Source organism: Heteronotia binoei, chromosome 4 (assembly GCF_032191835.1).
Source record: "Heteronotia binoei isolate CCM8104 ecotype False Entrance Well chromosome 4, APGP_CSIRO_Hbin_v1, whole genome shotgun sequence".
Taxonomy (NCBI): domain Eukaryota; kingdom Metazoa; phylum Chordata; class Lepidosauria; order Squamata; family Gekkonidae; genus Heteronotia; species Heteronotia binoei.
This window is the reverse complement of record NC_083226.1, coordinates 59618671-59631239: the sequence shown is the minus strand read 5'-3', so window position 1 is coordinate 59631239 and position 12569 is coordinate 59618671.

Here is a 12569-nt window from a genome sequence, read left to right as displayed (position 1 = left end):
CTAAGATGGTAGAAAGAAAATGAGAAGTAATACTAACATGTTACTGGAGCTCCCTCTAGAGCCTTTAAGAAATAATAAAATGTATATTTCTATATTGTTTAAAAACTAGGCTCTATGGGTGGGGGAGAGGAACACTCTGCACAAAAGCTTAAAATTGAATGCAAATAGACAATAAACAAAGGTGATGAATGAAGAAGAAAAAGGATGTTCTCTATTGCAGACCAAATATGCACTTTAATCCTGTACCATGTTTCTGCTTGCCCTTCTCTTCAGAGGTGGTTCTCCACTTCAGACCACATTCCTCTTGTGCTAGACTCTTCTTCTTCTTTTGGCTCCTTGGAATACAAATTTCTTGCATAAGCAGAAATGCCTACACTAGAGGACTGTGGTCCACAGCAAAAGACAGCCTCCGCAATGTGAGAAAAATACCCCTAATTCCAGAACATTGTAGTCACCCGCATGATTGCCAGGGTGCCTGGAGACTCAACTCACACACATCTGTCAGAGACTGTGGGTTTTGTCTACCAGAATGTAAGGGACTTATGTGAGTATTAACAGCCATAACGTTGCAGCAGTACTCAGTGTCTTGGAAAGAGCGCTAACCAGGAGAACAGATGGTTTCCAGTCGCTCCGTGCGATCCCTACCTCAGCCGGTGCAGCGGAAGAAGTTACGCTGCCAGGAGCTGTCCAAGCAAGCGGTTTTCAGCCTTGACCACGGAATCTCTCAGGAAGGCTAACAGCACCAGCAACTATCTTTTCGCAGCACCAGACTCCATTACAGCGAAGCAGGAGGCTCACGTACTCAACAGATGTCACCTGTGCATAAGGCAATCAAGCTCACCCCAGGAGGGGGCCCTGTCAGACTGCATAAACTTTGTCCCATGGAACCCGAAACAAAAAATGGCGCCAGCAGAGGAGTAACGTCTTCATCTAAAGCCATGTGTCTTTGTGTAGATCAGGTGTCACCTTAGGTAGCAATTTGGCCATCCATTGTCACCTTTTAGATATGTTTAACAGCTTTTCAATCTCCCTCACCCCAGGAGTCTACCCCCATTCTTTCCCTTAATGGTCATCCTGGAGCCTCCCCCTTGGCCCATTGTTACCTGGAGGTCCAATCAGGTAACCAGGGCCAAGACATCTCATTGGCCAAGAATGAGGCATCTAATCAAATGCCCCCTCCAAGCTGGCCATTGGCTACCGCACAAGTCCAGCCTTTATGGTCACTGTGGAGCCTCCCCTTTTTCTGAGGTCATGCACCAGCTGACCACCTGTCATCCGTCCCTGTACCTCCCATCCACTAAGGGCTCAGGGGACGCCTTATAACCTCTGACCCAACTTTTTACACGTGTGCATCTAGCAGCACCCCATTCCCACTGTTTAGATCCACCCTTAATTCCTGATCAGTTGAGGGTCCCTTCCACCTAGTCCTCAATTTTTGCCATTGGAGCCTTCCTTGGAGACTACAATTGGTAATTATCGCCCTGTTTGTATATTCCTATGTTACCTCTATATTTTTCTATCTACTTTTATTAGGACTGTATGTGTGTTGTATAAATTCATGACCTTGTATGTGTGTGATCTATATTTTTCTGTAATAAAGTTTTGATGTTTCTCTTAGTGTCCTTGGTAAATTTAAGCAATAATTTCTGGAGGTGGAATCCTGTATACATAGATTCTAGATTCCTTTTTAAGACAAAGGTGCCCACCTGTCAATTCCCCAACCTCTTTTGAGGGCATTTTGGCTTACAGCAACCAGGAGAGCCAGTGTGCTGTAATGGTTAAGTATGTGGACTTATCTAGGAGAACTGGGTTTGACTCCCCACTCCTCCACATACACTTGCTGATGTGGCCTTGAGTCAGTAATAAGTTCTCAAAGAGCTGTTCCTCTCAAGAGCAGTTTCTGTTAGAGCTCTCTCAGTTTCACCTACCTCACAGAGTGTCTGTTGTGGGGAAGGGAAGGGAAAGAAGATTGTAAACTGCTCTGAGATTCCTTTGGGTATGAATCCAATCTCCTCCTCCTCTACCTCCTTCTTCTCAGATGAAGAAAAGCACAAGTGAACACAAGGCACAAGATCCAAGGCATAGAATCCAATACTTAGATTCAAGACATAGGGTGCTAAACAAGGAAGCTTAAGGCCCAGTTTGGTGTAGTGATTAAGTGTGCGGACTCTTATCTGGGAGAACCGGGTTTGATTTCCCACTCCTCCACTTGCAGCTGCTGGCATGGCCTTGGGTCAGCCATAGCTCTGGCAGAGGTTGTCCTTGAAATGGCAGCTGCTGTGAGAGCCCTCTCAGCCCCACCCGCCTCACAGGGTGTCTGTTGTGGGGGAGGAAGGCAAAGGAGATTGTGAGTCGCTCTGAGACTCTTTGGAGTGGAGGGCGGGATATAAATCCAATATCTTCTTCTTCTTTGTCTAACATATATGTACCCTAAGTGGACTTCTCAAAATGTGATTAGGTCTTCAGTGTCAAATCATGTATACTCTCCACCCTGGGAGAAAAAAATCCAATCCAGTAAAGAATGTGAGAGCTCTTATGGTGATGGGAACTAAGCTTATACAAGCTCCTCTGAGAGATATGCCAGTTGATGGCAGAAAAAGTTTCAGAATGTCAGAGCTATGTGCAGAGAATGCCTTTCCACAGCAGGTCCTTTGTCCAATACAAGTAACTACATCAAGGGTAAACTGATTTCATCATCAGAAATAATGGATGAAAAGGAAGAGAAACATTGTAAGGAAATAAAACTTCATGAAGAAAACATGGTTGTACTTACCTCTAACTGCTGTTCATTAATGAAGATTATAGAGCTCTTTAAAAGGTGCAAAACTCTTCTCCCCTCATGCCCCCCCCTTTTTATGTCTTTTCAACAGATTCACAGGGGAAAGGAGTGTTATCCCTTATATCTAAGATGTCACCATGGAAAGCTCAAGATTCAAGCACAAGGGAGAGGGTTATGCAAGAGAGCACAAGAGCAATACAACCAGTATCATAACCCCAAATAACAAAATACAAACTGCAAAATATCAATACAGATTAATATTAATCTCAATGTACTGTTTATCCAGACTTTCTATATGTGAAACTTATCTTACAAAGTTAGATCAAAGTTACAATCTTACAAAGTTACACCAAAGTTGTTCAAAAGCCCAAAAGTCTCTACATCAATTTAAACATGAATGCCACCAAAAGGGGGAGGAATACCAATGTCCAGTAAAATTCAATAGTCACTTCTTAGGGTATCAAGATCCCCTCCAAAGAATATCCTGAACAAGGAGTCAACTGAGAACTTGTTTCATATTACACTTCTTCCCAGCGGGACCTCTGCAAAGATTTGATATCAATCTACAGTTCCCATATCATGTAGCAATACTCATAACTCTGCAAGACTGCATTAAATATACATACGCCTAAATTTCTTGAAGTAGGATAGAAGCACTGTGCCTGGCATGTTGTAAGCCAACACCACAGCATTTTTATAGGTAGCATGTGAAATCCAAGACCATATGGAAGGGAGTGTTATGCCTTAGTTTTAAGATGCCACCATGGAAAGCTCAAGGAAACCCAAAAGAGGAAGCCATGTACTAATATGGGAACCAATACAAAAAACCAACACAGCTACAATTACTGGCGTGATAACACATATAAAGAGGAATTTATAAATAAATAAATCCTCATAAGATGAGTCTCATACATTCCAAATGTATAAAGCTGCACTCTTATATCGATAATTGACTTATCGGAAAGCTGTTAAAAGTGGAAGCTAAAGTTCATGCTTGAATACTGAAAGTCCACTGTACTTTTGAAGATTTCAAATGGAAATAAAATCCCTTCTCTTTGCACCAGTGGAAAAGAAGGTAAGAACCCTGCCAATTCAGAATCCGATAACTGGGCCTCAGGTGTCACGTTCTCAGGGTGCAGGCAGGCAGGAGTCCAAAGCCGGTCTGAGGTCAAAGTTCGGGAAATCAAACAGGAGCCGAATCACCACAGCAAAATTGCAAAGCAGAAGTCAGTGTCCAAAGCCAAAGGGTCAGGGTGCTAAGGCGTTCAAATCAGTCAGGAACTGGAATCAGGAAGGAGTGTGGATGCAAGCCAGGGAATTGACTCGTTGCTTTCATGAGGTTGCCAAGTCCCGTGTGTGAGTTATATGGGAGCCTCAATCAGCCTGCTCCCTGGGTGGCCGTAATTCTCCTAGTATTCAGGGCTAAGAGATTGGAAGCATTGGTGCACCTCGTGTCTACATTCTGAGAGTTTTTTCCGAAGACGGATCTGCATTCTTGAGATGGGAGGGGGAAAGCTTGGAGGAGGCTGATTGTCAACAGCCGGCACAGGTGGAATGTGGGGCGAGCGATTGATGTGCCAGCTGTCACTTCTTCGGCTGAGGCGCTGGAAGGCTGTTCTTCCTGGTCTGTTAACCCTTCCAGCTCCCCCTCCTCAGGGCTCATGACACTATCCCCCCCCCCTGCAGGACCCCACTCCCCAGACGGGCCAGGCTGGTCAAGGTAGGACGTGTGGAACTGCTGCACGAGGTTGGGGGCGTGTAAGTTGTCTGTGGGTTCTCAGGAATGGTCCTCAGGGCCATAGCCTTCCCAGTTCACGAGGTACTGGAGGTTCCTGCAGTGGATTCGGGAGTTCAGAAGCTTGACCTCATATTTTCCTCATCATCGACCAGGACGGGTGGAGGCAGCAATGGAGATGGTGGTTGGATGGGAACTGGTGGTGTAGCAGGAACAAGGAGGGACTGGTGGAAGACCAGGTCGATGCAGAGGGTGACCAGGAGCTGTAGCTGGAAAGCAACAGGATCAATTTGGTCTGTGATCAGGTAAGGCCCCGCCAAGCGAGGATCCAGTTTGCGAGATCGGCCAGGCCAACGCAGGTAGCTAGTGGAGAGCCAGACGTGGTCCCCAGGCTTCAGTGGGGGCCTCACCTGTCGCTTTCGGTTAGCAGCTGTCTTGTAGGCCTCTTTAGCCGGTTGGAGCTACTCTCGGAGCAAGTTCTGGAAGGCCCGGAGTTCTTGCAGGTGCACATCAGCAGCAGGGACTGCTGTGGGGGGCAGGGCTGGAAGGCCATTTTTCCTGGTCTGTTAACCCTTCCAGCTCCCCCTCCTCAGGGCTCATGACATCAGGCTGGAACCAGCTGTTTCATTGTGGAACTTCTTCGGACATTGAAATTGGGGTATTATTCAGTGCTGTGCGTTTTACAATTCTTCTCTGAACCTAATAAGTCAAAAAGCTGGCTTCTCCCAGGATGTTTATCAATGGCAGCATCTTAGACCTGAGTGAGAGTGTCCATCGAAGCAGCAGGAAAATATGGCATATTGGGGAGGGAAGGGGAGTACTTTGAACCTTTTGAAATCTGTAGGATTTTTTCTACTGCAGGCTTGCACAGGTGGTGCAGTACCCATGTGGGGCAGCACAGACCACAACATTGAACTCACATTCTTCTTCCAGCCTGATGTCATGAGCCCTGAAATGGAACACAAAACAACTATTCTTGTTCACAAACACCAATGAAACCACATTTAATTATATGGTTTCTCTTCCATCTGCAGTATGAAATGCCACTGCTCAGAGATGCCAGTTATTACTTTAATGAAAATTAGGCTTTGGGGAGCCAAATCAGGCCTATAGCCAGATTTTTTAAAAAATTGGTGGGGCAAATGAGTATTGTGGTGATCAGTCCATCATTGTTTATTTTCTTTACTATTTATTTATACTTTATTTATCACTTTTCTACTTGAGACTCAAGGTGGATTACATGGTATATAAAATGTAATCAAATAGCATGAGAGATCTAGTTGCCTGGGAACAATAGCTTACATTGTGCCTTTTAAATTTGCATTTTGCCCTCCATTTTCCATTTCACATTCAAGTGTGCCTGTACTGGTTGCTGTGCTCATAATCAGTAACAGAATATCTGGCTTTAAACAAGTAGCTTAACGTACAAACCAGGGATTTTTTTGAACAGGAACGCAATTTCAGCTAGCTTGACATCAGGGAGTGTGCAAATGAGTTGCTGGGCTTTGTACTCATATGCAAATGAGTTGCTGGGCTTTGTACAAAAAATGCCCTAGTACAAACTGAATTGTAATGTGAAATTAAGTAGCCACTAAATGCAGACATCTGTTATGCTAGAAAGAGTGTAAGAAAACTCAGTGGCACTGTTTTAATTGAAAAAGATGAAAAGAATAAGGTGTGATACTGACCATTTGCCTCTCGTCCTAAAAACTGATTTACAAGAGCTAGTAATGCATTACGGTAAATCCCATAACACTAGGCTAAAACCAACATATGGCCCTAACTATAATCGCCCTAGATGGACATCCTCATTGGAAAGGAGGATGGGTCTTTTTTTGTCCTCTGAGTTCATTAATAACACTCTTCTCCGATTGGTGAATGCAGTCAATATTGATACCTGCCTAAAGGAATATAATCTAATTTCAAGGGAGATACAGAAGGAATTGAAAAGAGCTAAGTCGGGGCCTTTAAACCAAAGAACTGAAGCATACAAACCATGGTTTGTTGCAGAATGTAAAAGGGCAAAGTATATCCTTAATGTTAACTATGCAAAATATAGAACTAATCCTGAAGCAACATCCATAATAGCTTTAAAACACCCAAAAGCCCAATATAAGGCCCTCATTAGAAAAAAGAAACAGGAAGACATTATGACTTCTTGGGAGGAAATTTGGAAGGCAGTTAAAGAAAAACCCCGCAGTATTATTCTGGAAACTAGTCTCTAATCCATCACATAGGTCACCAAATATATTTAATAGCCCTATTTTGCCAGATGCCTGGTTACATCATTATAAGATGGTATATGGGGAAACAATTACAAGCCCATTTAATTTTGATATCATCCATAACTTACCAATTTGGCCTCCAGTGGGGTGTATAGAAGTAAAGCAGCTCATTGATACTTTGAAGCCAGGGAAATTCCACCAGAGCTATTTAAAGTGAATGCAGGAGACTTCCGGTTTCGGCGATGCGTGGCTAAAAGCGGCTTGGACCAACGCATCCAGAGCCACTTTCAAATTGGTCCATAGAGGGGTCGCCCCCAAAGGACAACACAACTCTGTGGCCTAAGAAGGGTCCTAGAAGACAAGGGGCTTGAGCTGCAGACAGGGGTGTCAGCGGAGGCGGCTGCTCCCTGCTCCCGCTTGCCTCTAGCCTCATCGTTCCGATCGCCATTTTTAATGGCAAGAGGGTCAGCCACCGGCTTCTTTTTCTTTTCTCCAGCACTCTACATTTTGGACCTTAAAATCTTCTAATATCAAGATAAGTTACATTGATCTTCCTACTACTATAAGTGTTCTTTTCCTATACTATTTTTTTAATGGTAACATCTCTGACAAGCAGGAAAAAAGAGAATCAGGACTGAAGCAGATTTCAAGTGGGGCAAAAGACTGAGAAGGGGGGGGAACTCTCCCTCATTCTTTTTCCAGGCTTGCAAAAGTTTCTGCCTAACCTGATAACATTGAAAATACCTGCATGAGGAGACCACACCAACTTTTAGTTTTATAAGAGACTTGATGGCTGAATTTAACTGATCTGCTTTAAACCCTCTTTGGGAGAGAACAATGTTTTGGATTTGGGGAAAGATGCTTGCTTGCAAGTGTATATGGATGTGAAAGACAGTTGGCTTAAAAATACTTTGAAGTTTAAATTGAAGTGCTCTGAATGAATTTATACGAGTTTTAATTAACTTCTAAAGTCTGCTGGGTACTTGATATTGACTTATAAGACATAGCAGGATCTCTGGCTGTAAGAAGAATACCTCTACAAATTTCCAAAGTGGATTTCTATCTATTCTTGTTGGATGATATGGATATAACCTTTTAATCTTGTTTTTATTTTTTCTTTGCCTTCTTTTTATCTGTGGCTGGAATATTTTTTGACATGGTTTAAGTATTTTTTTGTTTGGGATTTCTGTTTTTATGCACCTTTCATTTTTTATTCCTTTTTGTATCACCAAATAGGGGAACTATTTCCTTTTTTTTTTTTGGCCTTTATTTTTGGGAGTGCCTGATTTCTTTTTCTTTTGTTTGGATTATTGGCTTATTTTTTAATTTTGGATCTTACTCTTGAATTACAAATAGGGCATTCAGCCCTGGATTACAAATTTACACCTTGAAGTTTCCGAAATTTGAAGTTATTTGAAAGACATTGTGGTGATTTGGACTTCAACTGAATCAGTATTGCTAGAAGACTTGTAATAGTGAATTGTTGTTGTTGTAGTGAACCGAATTGTTTTGCCTATTGACTATTTAGTGTGGTTGGCTAAAAAGTCCTATTTGTTATTATTCTTAGAATTGCTTTGGCTACCACAAATTGTTGATAGAAGCTAGAAGGTTGTTTTCTTTTTAAAACTATTTCTTAATATGGGCATCGCTTGGTAGAGATTAGCTTATCTGTTATAAACAGGAACATAGAGTTTCAAAACAAACGTTGAAGAGGCATTATTGAACTTGTAGCTGTGAGTGTGCTTACTCTAATAAGAATGGAAAATAAAGCTGGGATTGGTTTCAAAGAAACAGTAAAAAAAAAAATAACAGAGAAGGAAAGATACCTTCACCTAATGCTCCACTTGGACCAGGCAAATTTACGACCATGCAGGGAGATATGAAAGAAATGCAAAGCACCTTAATGACTGCTATAACACAGCTGACTAGTAAAGTAGACAATACTGGTGAACAGATGGCAGAGATTAAACAAGAGATTTTGGAGAATAGCAGACAGACAGCTGAGACCAACAAAGCCTTAAAAATACTAGATGGTCAGGTGACAAACAATATCCAAAAGGTGACACATCTGAAAAAAGAACAGAATATACACGATTCTAGACTTTTGCAGCTGGAATTAGACAGAGCCGTCTATATGTTGATGTTTCAAAATATACCAGAAGACAAAAATTAAGTTTTACAGAAAATTTTAAGTGAAGCCTTGGTTGAAATTTTACAGGTGACTCCTCAGAGGATGGAAGAAGAGTTTGATCAGTTAGGCGGGTGCCATCGAGTTATACAAGATTAAACAAATTACCTAGTGGAGTTCATTTGAGACTCACAAGAAAGAGGACTAAAGATGATATTTTAAAGCAAGTAAGAGGCAGACCTATGATGGTAGCTGGAAATATGGTGAAAATTCTAAGAGAGGTACCTTGGCCAGTGAGTCAAAAGAGAAAAGAATATCAAGCGTTAACAGACTTTTGGAAGGAAGAGAAATATCCTATATGTGGCTAATGCCAGAAGGCCTTCTTTTTACCTACCAGGAGAACAGATACAAGATTAACTCCATTTTTAATGCTCAGAATTTTCTGGATAGAGTGAAGGAAAAAGAAGGCAAGGAAAAGAAGGAGAAGGAAGAAAAAAGTTCTGGTGAAGAAAATCCAAATGAACCACAGAGATATCATACAAAACAGCATTCCAAAAAAGATAAGAAAGATAATGATAAGCAAAACCCATAATGGCTTCAATAGTTTCAATTAATGTGAATGGACTCAACTCTCCTGCCAAGAGAAGGAAGACTTTTAGATAGTTGACACAACTTCCCACATTGTTCTGCAGTGCCCAAACTACAAGGACTTGAGGGCAAGATTAATCTCTCCGATTCTTGGACCCTTGGTGGGCTGGGCAGGAGGATGAGCAAATTGCCTTCCTCCTGTCTGATGCTCATTCTGATGTTTCTTCTAAGATTGCCCATTTCTGTTACGCTGCACAGCTGGAAAGGAGGGAAATTGAGAGTGTAAATCTTGGTTATGGGTTTTAACAATATATGTAATAGCAGGAGTTAGGTATTTTGTGTAAGAGGTGATGCGTTTGTTGCTGTTTTGTTTGTATTTTTAAGCTGGTCAGATGACCGTGAATAAAGAACTAACTAACTAACTAACTAACTAGATAGTTGACAAAAATGGAAATGGACATAATTTGCTTAAAAGAAGCTCATATTTTAACTAAAGATCAACATTTTTTAAAAAATAAACTTGGTAATTTATTTACAGCAACAGACATTTATTCTTATTTATTTATTCTATGACTTATATCCCGCCCTTCCCATAAAATGGCTCAGGGCGGCTCACAACAAACATGAATAAGAAGAAAAGGGGAGTGGCAATATATATTAAAGATAAATTTAATCCACGTTGCAGTATGCTTCTGAAGATGGAAAAATTCTATTAGTGGAAATTACAGTGGATAATAAAAAAAATTTACTTGCAAATATCTATGCCCAAAATGATCATCAAAAGAAATGTTTTTCAAGATTTGCATCTTAAATGATCAAATTTGGAATATGTAGAATATTTTCTAATAGGAGATTTCAATGCAGTTTCTAACAGACAACTGGACAAAAAAATGCACAAACAGATGAAAAGTAAAGGTCTTCAGTTGCCAATAAGTTTTTGGAAATTAGCAGAAGAAATGGATTTGGTTGATGTATGGAGAACAAAATATCCCAACTCCAAAGATTTTACTTACTATTCCTTTAGCGACCAAACTTGGTCAAGAATCGATATGTGTTGGCTCTCTGCAAGTATGATTAAAGTCTTAGTTGACACAGAAATTCAAATAAGAGTTATTTCAGACCATCGCCCTGTAACAATAAAGCTCAAAGGTCCATGGATGAGAAGATCATGGAGGCTAAATATTTCAATTTTGAAAGACAAAGACTTTCTCAAAGAATCTAAGGTGGAAATGAAATCCTTTTTAAAACAGAACACAACACAAGACGTAAAGATGCAAGTAGTTTGGGACACTGCTAAAGCTTATTATAGGGGCCTTGCAATTAGATATAGTATCAAGAAAAAGAAAGAAAGAATTGAAAATTTTCAAAACTTAATGTCACAAGCTGGAGAAGCTGAAAAGGATCTTAAAAAACAGCCAACAAAACTTGAATTTCAAAAAAAGATGAAAGAAATGCAACACAAATTGAATTTAATTCTTATGGAGGAGATGGAGATTAAATTGAGGTATGCTAGACAAAAATTTTTTGAACATGCCAATAAGCCAGGAAGGTGATTGGTTTATAGGATGAGAAAAGAAAAGGCCAAAAGAATAATTACGACACTTAAAGATGAGAACAACAAAGAGAAAACTCAAAAGCAAGAAATATGTCAAATTGTGGAACAGTTCTATAAAAAATTATATGAAGATAAGCAAGTTCATAAAATAGATTTAGAAGAATATATGAACCAAAATAATTTCAATAAATTTACAGAAGAACAACAACAAACTTTAAATGAGCCATTAACAATAAGGGAACTTGGAGATGCGATGGCATTTCAAAAGTATGGTAAAACTCCGGGTCCAGATGGATTACCTGCAGAATTCTACAAAGCTTATGAAGAATCTTTACTCTTACCATTTAAGCGTTTTATTAAAAGATTCAAGAGGAAGGCCAGATACCAGTTTCATGGCAAGAAGCTACAATATCTTTGATTCCAAAAGAAAATAATGGTTTGAAAGATATTAAAAACTATTGTCCAATTTCCCTCTTAAATGTGGATTATAAAATTTTTGCTTTAATATTGGCACAATATTTGAAGAAAGTTCTACAGTCTATAATTCATTATGATCAAGCAGGATTCCTTCCTAGAAGACATTTCAAAGATAATGTCAGAGCAGTTTGTAATATCTTGGAATATTATGAGACTCATCCAGAGAAACAACTGGTTTTAATTTGTTTAGATGCTAAGAAGGCCTTCAATAATGTTCTTTGGCACTTTATGCTACAGCAACTGAAAGGCATGGAATGTGGTGAAAACTTCTTGAGAGCAGTAGAAGCAATGTATTCTTCACAAAATGCAAGGGTGACAGTGAACGGCAAACTAACAGATGTAATTAACATTCAAAAAGGTACAAGACAAAGCTGTCCATTATCACCTCTACTTTTTATCTTATCTCTAGGGGTATTGAATAATCAAATATGGGAAGATACAAGTATAAAGGGAGCTGTGATAAAAGATGAACAATATAAACTCAGAGCCTTTGCAGATGACTTAGTCTTTATACTAGAACAACCGATGGACTCAATAGACTGTCTTATAAATAAGATTAAACAATTTGGTTACTGGGCAGGATTAAAGATTAATTACCAAACAAAATTTCTGACAAAGAATATGATGATGGAACAAATTCAATCCTACCAGAAAAAATCAGAGTTTTTGTATGAAAAAAGAATCAAATATCTAGGTATTGTTATTTCAAATAAGTATAGCAACTTAAAAACAGATAATTATGACAAACTACTTAAAGAAATTAAAAAAAGATTTTGAAAAATGGCATGACTTGAACCTATCTTTAATGGGAAGAATAGCCTTAATAAAGATGAATATCCTCCCAAGGTTACTATTCCTGTTTCAAACTATTCCAATATTTTTAAATAGTGGATTTTTTCAAGAACTGATGGTCGTTAAATATGTTTGGCAAGGCAAAAAAACTAGAATTAAATTAAAAACACTGCAAGATTCTAAATTAAGAGCAGGTATGGGCCTTCCAGACTGGCAATTGTATTATAAAGCTTCTGCACTTCTATGAGTAAGAGACTGGATACTGCTCAATGACAAGAGACAATTATTGT